The sequence below is a fragment of the Triticum urartu genome, chromosome 1A (assembly GCF_056163025.1).
Source record: "Triticum urartu cultivar PI428250 chromosome 1A, HENAU_Tu73, whole genome shotgun sequence".
Classification (NCBI taxonomy): Eukaryota; Viridiplantae; Streptophyta; class Magnoliopsida; order Poales; family Poaceae; genus Triticum; species Triticum urartu.
The window spans coordinates 574,452,205-574,463,137 of record NC_141873.1 but is presented as its reverse complement, the minus strand read 5'-3'; the positions used below and the strand labels follow the sequence as shown (position 1 = coordinate 574,463,137).

General features: G+C 51.6%; 1 pseudogene; it reads left to right on the top strand.

Moving 5' to 3' along the window:
* Positions 1–4,584: 4,584 nt before the first annotated feature.
* Positions 4,585–5,339, top strand: LOC147992926 (uncharacterized; annotated as a pseudogene).
* The last annotated feature ends 5,594 nt before the right edge of the window (positions 5,340–10,933 follow it).

Genomic DNA, 10,933 nt, shown 5'->3' with positions numbered 1-10,933 from the left:
AGTTTCCCCTTTGAAGTTATATTATTGGATTGAGTCTTTAAAGATTTCAGAACACTTGATGTATGTCTTGCCGTGGATATCTGTGGTGACAATGGGATATCACGTGATTCACTTGATGTATGTTTTGGTGATCAACTTGCGGGTTCCGCCCATGAACCTATGCATAGGGGTTGGCACACGTTTTCGTCGTGATTCTCCGGTAGAAACTTTGGGGCACTCTTTGAGGTCCTTTGTGTTGGTTGAATAGATGAATCTGAGATTGTGTGACGCATATCATATAATCATACCCACGGATACTTGAGGTGACAATGGAGTATCTAGGTGACATTAGGGTTCTGGTTGATTTGTGTCTTAAGGTGTTATTCTAGTACGAACTCTAGGGCTGTTTGTGACACTTATAGGAATAGCCCAATGGATTGATTGGAAAGAATAACTTTGAGGTGGTTTCGTACCCTACCATAATCTCTTCGTTCGTTCTCCGCTATTAGTGACTTTGGAGTGACTCTTTGTTGCATGTTGAGGGATAGTTATGTGATCCAATTATGCTATTATTGTTGAGAGGACTTGCACTAGTGAAAGTATGAATCCCAGGCCTTGTTTACTATCATTGCAATACCGTTTACGCTCACTTTTATCATTCGTTACCTTGCTGTTTTATATTTTCAGATTACAAAAACAATTATCTACTATCCATATACCACTTTTATCACCATCTCTTCACCGAACTAGTGCACCTATACAATTTACCATTGTATTGGGTGTGTTGGGGAGACAAGAGACTCTTTGTTATTTGGTTGCAAGGTTGCTTAAGAGAGACCATCTTCATCGTACGCTTCCTACGGATTGATAAACCTTAGGTCATCCACTTGAGGGGAATTTGCTATTGTCCTACGAACCTCTGCACTTGGAGGCCCAACAACGTCTACAGGAAGAAGGTTGTATAGTAGACATCAAACATCAAGCATCTTCGCAAGTTTTACCCATAAGGCGTAGCTTGCCGGGCCTCCCGGTAAGCCACCTTTTGTTCAAGCTTTGCCGACAAGGCATGTGACCCTTTGTACAAAGCCAGGCGCAGACCCTGAGCATAAATAAATGAAGCGCTGGCGCCCTAATTATAGCATGCATGCTAGGTCGAGTCTCTTCCTTGGTTAGGGTAGATAGTGCTTAGCGGCGACTAACCCATAGCCTAGAGGTCGAGTGCGCGTCTGTCTGTTCCTTTTCTGTCCTCCTTTGGTTCGCAGGCACGCACTTCTGCTGAGCTACTCGGAAAGAAGGAAACGGACCGGCGCCCCGACCCCGGCAAGCTAGTTGCCGGGGGCTGCAAGCACAATGATCCAACCGCGGCAAGATGAGATTGCCAAGGGCTGCGGATCCAGATAAGTCTTTTATCCTCTATCATGCATTTCGGAACCAGACTGGGGCATGTGAGACCTTGCTTTTATCTCTAGGCTGCCGTGCTCCCCTTTTTTCTATACCTAGAGATTATTTCTTGGGTCCGGATTTGGTCGTAGCCGCGGTAGCAAGGGGGTGGCATGAGGAGCCTAAAGCCCACTTCATCCTTGCCTCCGCCAAGAGCACGAGAACGGTCGAGAGGAGTGGGGGCGGCAAGGCCTGTTGCCGAGCGAAAAACGTTTATCTTAAAACAATAACAAGGATTCGCTCCTTGTCGCGGGATTTACCCACGAACGAAAAACCCAGCAAGCATCCCTTTTTCATTAAAAACATCCCATACAGGTACAGTTCGTGCTAGATGAAAAATAGGAGCAAGGGGATTACAAGTTTTAAATTTAACAAAGGCCCGCAGGCCAAACTAAAAAAGAGATAAGATGCACGTAATCCCTTTCTTGTTCCTTTCCTCAGGAGGCAGGTCAAGGAGGCGAAAGGGCAAAAGGGGCGCCTAGGCGAGCTACGAGCAGCAGAAAGCACCAAGAGAACATCTCGGTGGCCACCCACGGGCGGGCCGGTGATGACGGTGCCGGGAAAGGAGCTGGAAGACGAGGCGACAGGACCGGCAATACGCGATGAAGGAGACAACCCCGAGAGTACTCCGAGTTGACGGCCTTGCCGCCCGCCCTCTTCCTCTTCCGCAGCCTCCCGACGCCAGCCGCCCAAGGAGACAGCCCCGCAAGGTTCAAGGAGTTGGCCCTGCCCCCGGCCAGCTTCTGCCGGAGGAGCGGCCAGGTGCAGATGTTGCTGCTGCCGCACCCGCCCAGGCGCGGGGCGTCCGACGCCTAGTCGGACTCGTCCCCGCTGTCCGCCCCTCTGTCCTCCTCGTCGCTCTCGCTCGAGGACAAGCTTCAATCGTCAGAATCTCCATTATAGGAACTCTCCACGCAGCATTTCAGATGAGTTCCCAAGTCTCCGAAGACCTTGATGGAGAGCAGGCCGTCATCCATTAACTGGAAGTAGAGGACGAGCCCCGCCGTCAGGCTGTGGATGCGGGCGAACGTCTTCCATTTACGGCAGAGATACATAACTCGAGGAGCCGGGAACTCGATGTCGACCCGCGTGCCCCCGTTCCTGCAGCCCGTCATGTGCAACCTGAGGATCTGGGGTAGGGCATGCTCCATCAGCCGAGCGAACAGAGTGGGGAGACGAAGACAATGACGTGGGGGGCGGCGGAGCCTGATGAAGAACTCGCAAGGCTGGTCTTCAACGTGGCCCTCTAGCGGGAAGGGCATCATTGGCAGGGACGAGGCCGGCGCGTCGCCCCGTCCTCCTCTTCCCCGAGCGCTACGGCCTCTGCCCCGGCCTCGCCCGCCCCCTCCCCCTTCCCCTCGCGGTCGGTTCCACCACCACGGGTTCAGGAGGGGGAGGGACGCGCTGTCGAGCGGCGACCCTCGCCACCACCGTCGAAGGACCAGGATTCCCTTTCTCCATGGCGGGTGAGAGGAAGGAGCAGAAGCAGAGGGAGATAGAAGATGGAAGAATGCGGAGTGCCGTCCCCCCTCCTCCTCTTTATAAAGGAACGGGGTTGAGGCTCGGCCGCCCCGCTCGGCCAATCCAGACACCGGAGGCAATGGGAATCAGGACCGACCCGCCGCCCCAACCAGCGGCGGCCCGGTTTCCCGCCTCCACCATTTGCCACCACAGGCGCATAAAAGACGCGTGGCAAACATGCAGAACTGAGGGGATGGGTGAGGCGACCTCTCCCAAACCCGTGATCGTGGGGAGTGGACGCCTTGAACACCGCACCCCGACCCCGCTCAGTAAATGAGCTGCGCCTCCACGCCTCCCTTTTTTACAGGGAAGAGGTGACCCACCTATTTACTGCGACGTGACGCATGCATGTGGAAACCGTCCCATGCATGCCGCCCACGTCATGCACACCTCCCACGCCGCGCCTCGCGCGCGGGTCATGGAAGGCGGAGCACGCGAAGAATCTTACCACGGTAAAAACCGCCCCACTTGCCCGCGCACCGTTCCCGGGGGCTCCAGTCGGTGTACAAAAATAGGGGCGCATCTTTGTACCCCTTTTCCCTGTACACGGGCAGTCAGAGTCGCGCCCACGGCCACACCAAGCAGAACGAGGGAGGTGAGCTAAGGTAAGATCAAAGCCCAAGGCAATCAAAGCAACGCCAAGGCCAAGACCACAAAGATCAGAGGGAGGAAGCAAGTTCCCCCGGCAAGACCCTTGCCGGGTGGCCTCAGCGGCCCCGGCAAGACTCTTGCCGGGACAGCTCGCCCCGCACCAACAGAGCGAGCCACCCTTGAGCCCATGGCCCCCAGTGCCATCATCAACGTGGGGCCAGGACTCGGGAAGGCACCCCTGTGGTGGCATATAGATCTTTGTGAAGACATATTCAAGATCAGATCAGAAGACGACGATTCTCGGCAAGATCCTTGCCGGGGACGACAACACGCCACGGCGAGACCCTTGCCGGGCCACCCGGCAAGGCCCTCGCCAAAGACGCCGGCAAGGCCACCGCCAAGCCCACATCAACCAAGCTTCCACTGCCATTCACATGCAACTGCCAGCCCAACCAGCTAGGCAGGAACCCGCGTGGCAACATGCAGCTCCCAGGCCAACACATCAAGCGCCTGCATGGCGGCATGCAGATCTTCATGAAGGCTCCACCACCGCGCCAACTCAGCTGCCTGCCTGCCTACATGGCACCGCACGCATCCTCGGCCGAGGCGCGTGTCAAAGCGAGGAGGAGCGGCGACGGACGGGACGGGCCTCGCCCCCGTCCCCGATAAAGTAAGAGGACACCTAAGCAATGCATTAAATGCACCTTGTCCTGTAATACGAGGGATAACCTCGTGCCACTGTAAACCTTTCCGCCTCCTATGTGCCACTTTGGCAACCCCTTTTTTCCTATAAAAGGAGGCCCGAGGCGGCAAGGAGAGGGATTCGTCTCTTTGGAACCACACGCTGACCATAGCTAGTTCCAGAGCTCAAGAACTCTCAGAAATACACCCAACAAAGCAGGACTAGGGTTTTACGCATCCTCGCGGCCCGAACCTGGGTAAACGATCCCTGTGTTGTCTACTAGCCCTGCTCTCCTCGCAACCCTGCGCCCCGGCAACCGTAGTAGGGATTCTTGTGATCCCATAGGTGTCGTTCCACACCGACAGGTCACGATGGGTGAGGCTTATGCACTAACTGGTTCCATCCCAAACGGCATAGGAAATTTGACCAAACTCACAATCTTGTATCTTGACATCAACTAACTTTCTGGACACATCCCTCGACAACTAGGTTATCTTGAGAACTTAGAAGAGTTGTGGCTTTGCTACAACACACTAACAGGTTTCATCCCAAACTGCCTAGGAAATTTGACCAAACTCACAACCTTGGATCTTGAGAGCAACCAACTTTATGGACACATCCCTCAAGAACTAGGTTATCTTGAGAACTTAGAGAAGTTGTTTGTTTGCTACAACACACTAACAGGTTCCATCCCAAAAGCATAGGCAATTTGACCAAACTCACAGCCTTGTATCCTTGCAGCAGCCAACTTTCTGGACACATCCCTCAAGAACTAGGTTACCTTGAGAACGTTGACTTGGACCTTAGCAACAACACACTAACAGGTTCCATCCCAAAACACCTAGGCAATATCACAAACATCTCTCAATTGTTCCTTGACAATAACCAACTTTTTGGCGACATTCCTCGAGAATTAGGTTATTTGGTCAACTTAGAGATCTTGTTCCTTGACAATAACCAACTTTTTGGCCACATTCCCCAAGAATTAGGTTATTTGGTCAACTTATTGTCCTTATCTCTTAGAAATAATTCACTGACAGGTCCCATCCCAAATAGCCTTGGCAATCTGACACACCTTTATAAATTGGACTTTGGCCAGAAGCAACTTTCTGGACAAATTTCATGAGAGTAGGTTGGTTGTTGAATTTAGAGTACTCACTCTCAGAGCTTAGCAACAACACAGTAACAAATTTCATCACAAACAGTCTAAAGTATATTGTAGAATTATATTTTTGGGAAAATTTCACAAGAAGTAGAAGGTGCACTAACTGATTCCATCCCAAACAGCATAGGAAATTTGACCAAACTCACAATCTTGTATCTTGACATCAACCAACTTTCTGGACACATCCCTCGACAACTAGGTTATCTTGAGAACTTAGAGGAGTTGTGGCTTTCCTACAACACACTAACAGGTTCCATCCCAGACTGCCTAGGAAATTTGACCAAACTCACAACCTTGGATCTTGAGAGCAACCAACTTTCTGGACACATCCCTCGAGAACTAGTTGATGTCAAGATACAAGATTGTGAGTTTGGTCAAATTTCCTATGTTGTTTGGGATGGAACCAGTTGGTTAATGTCATCTGCAACCTACTATTGATGGCCATGTCTTCTTGCTCCTTTTGCTTCTTTGTTTAGTCTATTCACCTTTTTTGAAGAATAGATACTACCCTGATCTCATCCAATAACCCTAGTAGCCTTTTTCCTAATTGGAGCGAACATGGCCGATAACGATGAGGCCGGCGGTTCGGGCAAGCAATTCTGGGAGCTGTCCCAGGAGATGGAGGAAGAACCTCACCGCTATGAGGACGCCGCGGAAGACACCGATCCTGACCACACAACCCCTAATGGCGTCGGGGATGACACCACTGATGGTGCCGCCGGGGATGCCACCACTGATGATGGCAGCGAACGCACAGATGGCAGCCACCCGAAGAGGCAATGGAAGGACCGGGGCCCGAACGTGCTCGGCACCGTCAAGGAGGAATTTACTCAAGTGTCCTCCAGTGGGCAACCAACGGCGCCCAAAGAATTAGTCAGTGGGTACGTGGGATAACTCGGGTGCATTCGCCAGAGCACCGTCTCAATCAACACCGAGAACCTAAGGCATCGTGACCGAGGGAATTTGCGCAACCTCCTTGAGGGAGTCCTGGATTAGGGGGTGTTTGGATAGCTGAACTATACCTTCAGCCGGACTCCTGGACTATGAAGATACAAGATTGAAGACTCCGTCCCGCGTCCGGAAGGGATTTTCCTTGGCGTGGAAGGCAAGCTTGGCGATACGGATGATCGGATCTCCTACCATTGTAACCGACTTTATGTAACCCTAACCCTCTCCGGTGTCTATATAAACCGGAGGGTTTTAGTCCGTAGGACGACATACACATCAACAATCATACCATAGGCTAGCTTCTAGGGTTTAGCCTCTCTGATCTCGTGGTAGATCAACTCTTGTAATACCCATATCATCAATATTAATCAAGCAGGACGTAGGGTTTTACCTCGATCGAGAGGGCCCGAACCTGGGTAAAACTTCGTGTCCCCTGCCTCCTGTTACCATCCGGCCTAGACGCACAGTTCAGGACCCCCTACCCGAGATCCGCCGGTTTTGACACCGACATTGGTGCTTTCATTGAGAGTTCCTCTGTGTCGTCGCCATCAGGAAGGATGCCTCGCCTTGTCTTTAAAGACGGAACCGTTGCTAAGGGAGCTTTGGCTGTCGGCCAAACCCTCTGGCTAGGTGGTTTTCTTATGACCACCTGTTCGGCTTCTACGCCGACGATGACCTCTCGAGCCATCGAAAACAATCTTCATGTCAACTCAGAACTTGCTGAGCAGTTAAATCCAATAGATCTTTCCTCCATGAACGAGCTCTTGGATCGCTTCGCCGCCCTGGGAGTCGCTACGGATTACGACCAGATTGGGCCTAAAATCGATCTGAGAGAGATTAACTCTCCCCAAGCCACCCATCACGTTGCCGTGGTAGAGGGAAACTGTGGCGACCCTTCATCTATCCTAAGGACTCGCTACGTCTGGATTCCCGATCCCTCCAAGCCGGATGTCCGCGGAGGGGAGGATATCACTCAAGACCTGAACCTAGAATCAGGCGACGGACTGGATTCATTGGACGACATCCAGGAATCCAAACTTTTGAGTTCAGAAATTCCTCGGCCTCTGAGCCTCAGAAGGGGTAAGGCTTCAGATTCAATTACACCCACCCACCCGAACATTAGCGATCTATCCCAAATCGGCCAAGAGCCCAAAGAAACAGTACATCATTACTGGGCCAGATTCCTCCTGGTTATGCACAGGATAAAGGGCTGCCGCGAGGAAGACGCAATTTCATCCTTCTGTAATAATTGCACGGACAAGGGAATACTCAACGCCATAAGTCGCCATGATATTACACGGTTCGTTGACTTAGCGTCCATAGTACGAAAGTACTGTGCGATGGAAAGCGCCCGGAAAACCGAAACAAAATTTTGGGACAATCCGGCCCTTAATGCAAGCCCAGTCCGAAATAAAAGGGTGCATCATCTCCAGACACCCGGGTCAAACACCAAAAGGCAAAAACCCTCTACAGGGCATGGAACCGTACTGGAAGGATGGCTTAATGGACCCTGTAAAATTTATAGTACAGAGGACGCCACACCAACTCACAGCCTTAGAGCATGTTGGATACTCCGGCAGGTGGCCAAAATTGGCGAAAACCTCCTAAGCCCGGAGGCCACAGAAAGCCACCCCAGAGACACCAATATGGTATTAATAGTCTTCGAGACCTTCACATCAAGTAATATGCGAAAAAGGACACTCCGCAGCCTTGCCAAAGTCTACCAAGTAGCAACAATAAACCCATGGAGTGACACGGCCATTACCTTCAACGCCAGTGATGAACCTAAATTCCGAACAGCCCGAGCACCAGCCGCATTGGTCCTCAGTCCAATAGAGGATGGCTTTCGTCTCACCAAGGTACTTATGGATGGCGGCAGCGGATTGAACCTCATCTATGAGGAAACTCTCCAAAAAATGGAAATAGACTGGAACCGCATCACGCGAAGCAGCACAACCTTTAGAGGAATAATTCCCAGTCGGGAAGCGCGCTGTACAGGAAAAATCACACTAGATGTGGTGTTCGGCACGCCGGACAATTACAGGTCCGAAGAAGTCACGTTCCATGTGGCCCCATTCAGCAGTGGTTATCACGCTTTGCTAGGGCGGGAAGCATTCAAAATCTTCCAAGCAATACCCCATTACGGGTACATGAAGCTCAAGATGCCCGGGCCTAACGGGGTCATCACTCTCACTAGTGATCCGGATGTAGCACTCCGCGCCGAAAACAAGACAGCCGCACTGGGCCTCGAGGCACTATCCGGAGCCCTAGCGGCCAAGGAACTGACTGCGCTGCGCTCTACCATGAATAGAGACGATGTGGTACTCGACAAAAGATCCAAGTCCACCTCCTTTAAACCAGCGGACGAAATAGTCAAATTCCAAGTCCATCCAATGGACCCTAACAAAGCAGCCTCCATCGGGGCACAATTAAACCCTGATGTCGATGCCGCATTGCGAGAGTTCCTACAGGAGAACTGGGACATTTTCGCCTGGCATCCTTCAGACATGCCAGGAATCCCACGCAGGCTGGCCGAGCACAGCTTAAATATCCAAACAGGATTCAAACCTGTCAAACAGGCTCTTCGGCGTTTTTCCGAACCTAAGAGACAGGCTATGGGAGAGGAGCTAGCAAAGCTATTGGAGGCCGGATTCATCAGAGATATAAAACATCTGGACTGGCTAGCAAACCTGGTGATGGTACCAAAAAGGACAAATCATGGCGCCTGTGTGTCGATTTTAAAGACCTCAACAAGGCTTGCCCAAAGGATCCCTTCCCTCTCCCCCGCATCGATCAAATTATCGATGCCACCGCAGGACACGATTCGTTGTGTTTCCTCGACGCATATTCTGGCTACCATCAAATCAAGATGGCAGAATCAGACCAAGCCACAACGGCATTTATCACACCATACGGGCCATTCTGCTTCAACACGATGCCCTTCGGGCTCAAAAACGCCGGCGCAACATATCAGCGCATGATTCAGACATGTCTGGCAAGCCAGATCGGCAAAACAGTGGAGGCATACGTAGTTGATGTGGTCGTCAAAACAAGACATGTTGAATCTCTAGTAGACGACTTGAGGCTCACATTTGATAATCTCCGAACATACGACATCAAGCTCAATCCGGAAAAATACGTTTTCGGCGTTCCAGCCGGAAAGCTCTTGGGCTTCATTGTATCCAATAGAGGAATTGAAGCAAATCCAGCCAAGATCCGAGCTCTGTCGCAATTGGATATCCCAAAGGACCTCAAACAAATACAAAAGTTAACCGGATGTGTGGCGGCTCTAAGCCGCTTTATCTCCCGCCTGGGAGAAAAGGCCCTTCCCCTTTACCGCCTCCTTCGGCGCACCGAACACTTGAAATGGACGGACGCAGCGACGGCCAAACTCGACAAAATAAGAGCCATACTAGCAACAAACCCAGTCCTGGCCGCGCCAAACACCGGCGAACCAATGCTATTGTACATCGCAGCAACACATCAGATTGTAAGGCAGTGCTCGTCATCGAACGAGAAGCGGACGGACACAAATTCCCCCTTCAAAGGCCTCTCTATTATGTGTCCACTGTCCCCACTCCCTGCAAATCACGGTACCCGCATTATCAAAAGATTTCGTACCGGTATTCATGGCATCCCGGAAGCTACGACACTACTTTCAAGAGTGTTCGATAACAGTAGCCTTGGAAGTACCACTTAACGACGTTATCAACAATCATGATGCAACGGGCTGGATTGCGAAATGGGCCATCGAGCTCCTCCTGTTCGACATAACTTATAAGCCATGACGAGCCATCAAGTCACAAGTTTTGGCCGATTTCGTCGCAGAATGGACGGAGGCCGAACTCCCTAAAGAGTACAGCACATATTCAAATTGGATCATGCATTTCGACGGCTCCAAAATGTTGGCCGGACTGGGGGCTGGTGTCGTTCTGACGTCCCCCACAGGAGACACAGTTTAATACGTACTACAGATTCTATACACGGACTCCAACAATGCAGCCGAATATGAGGCCCTTCTACATGGTCTTCGGATGGCAGTATCCATGGGAATCCAACGCCTAGGGGTGCGCAGGGACTCAAACCTCGCAATATCCCAAATAAACAGAGACTTTGATGCCAAGGATCCGAAAATGGCAGCTTACTGCAACTCCGTCCTAAAAATGTCAGCTCGGTTCGAGGGGCTTGAATTTCACCATATAGCCCGGGAAAATAATCAGGCGGCAGATGTCCTGGCACGCATCGGCGCAAAACGCGATGTAGTCCGCCCCAACATCTTCGTGGAAAGGCTTTTTAAGCCATCCGTGGCATGGGAAGGGGAGCCGAACAATAACAGCCCGGACCCAACCACACCGCCCGACTCCGAAAATTCTGTCACAATCGGTGGCTCTGCCATTGAAGTAACACCTTCAGCCCACGTAATAATGGCCGTCATTGCCCCATGGACGGAACCATTCCTCGCCTACCTTACTAGGCAGGTACTCCCCGAGGACCAGAATGAGGCACGCTGCATAGTGCGGCGATCCAAAGCCTACAGAGTCCATGAGGGGGAGCTTTATAAGAAAGGCACTACCGGAGTCCTTCAAAGGTGCATCTCCGAAGAGGAG